The following is a 1,169-nucleotide window of genomic DNA, read 5'->3' as shown; positions in this document are numbered from 1 at the left end:
ATCTACTACTATTAGGGATGGATTTTGGTATTTCTGTAGTCTACAGTAAAGGTATATTTGGGAGCTCCCTAATGCAAAGCTGCATTCTAAATGACAAAGCCAGCAGACAACTCACCCCTGCTTTGCAATTGCTTTGTATGGCTTTCTGGTGACCCCTTGAATTCTAGGGGCTACAACAATGGAGTAGGTTTCTTTATGGGTAAATCCCTGACTACAATGGACTGAGTAGGACCAGCTTTACATCCAATGTCTATAAGGATGTCCCAGTTCTAACCCCAGTGGTAGTAAGGAAAAAGGGAATTAGAAATTCAGGAGGGTTTAAATTAACATTGCTTTGGGCTGTAAGGTCTTTGTCTCCAAGCAGAGTCCTCCCTTAATCGTCTTTTACCAGTGAAGCCCTGCCATTTATGCTCCTAAACTTCACACTATTTCCATGTTTGTTAGTTTACATACTTCTGCAATATAATAGGGAATAGAAGAACACAAAATAGTGAACATCAGATGATGCAAAGGAGATTATTCAGTTTCCTGCAAGAAGACAGGATCTACACAATATGAAAAGTATGGACTTCTCTGAGTTGTGGATTTGAATACAATGACAGAAGCCATACATACCATACCATACCATACCATACCATACCATTTCTTTAGACAAAGACAACAGCATAAGGCTGCATTCAGCTTACGGCCGCACATATGTCCCCCATAGATGGCAATGGCCGCACAGAGCGATAAGGTACATATCCTATCTTCCCCCCGTGTGCACGGCACGTATGCCGCATATTTCTATGGAGAGGGGGGTCACCCATCCTCCTTTCCACCGTGGCAGATGTATTTCCACCCGACCATAGCCGTGTGGGCATACGTTCGTCTAAATGCAACCTAAAAGATGAAACACAACATTTTGGTATTTGTCATCCCCCTTATGATAAGAAGTGGGGCTTACAAGGAGTGTACATGCTCCACCAATTGCTCAACCATTTAGGGGAGAGGGGGGGGGGGAGATGTGCTTCTACACATGTGTGCGCCTAAACAGCTGGAGGGACTCTAGTAACACCCCCAGGAGCCCTTCGGGCTCATTAGCATAATTTTAAACATTTATTTTAGAACAAAGGAGGACATGGATATGAAATATAAAAATACTGGCACAGTCACAGTGCCTGGATCTA

Source organism: Engystomops pustulosus, chromosome 1 (genome assembly GCF_040894005.1).
Source record: "Engystomops pustulosus chromosome 1, aEngPut4.maternal, whole genome shotgun sequence".
NCBI lineage: Eukaryota > Metazoa > Chordata > Amphibia > Anura > Leptodactylidae > Engystomops > Engystomops pustulosus.
The sequence above is the reverse complement of the archived record's forward strand: the minus strand, read 5'-3'. Positions refer to the sequence as shown.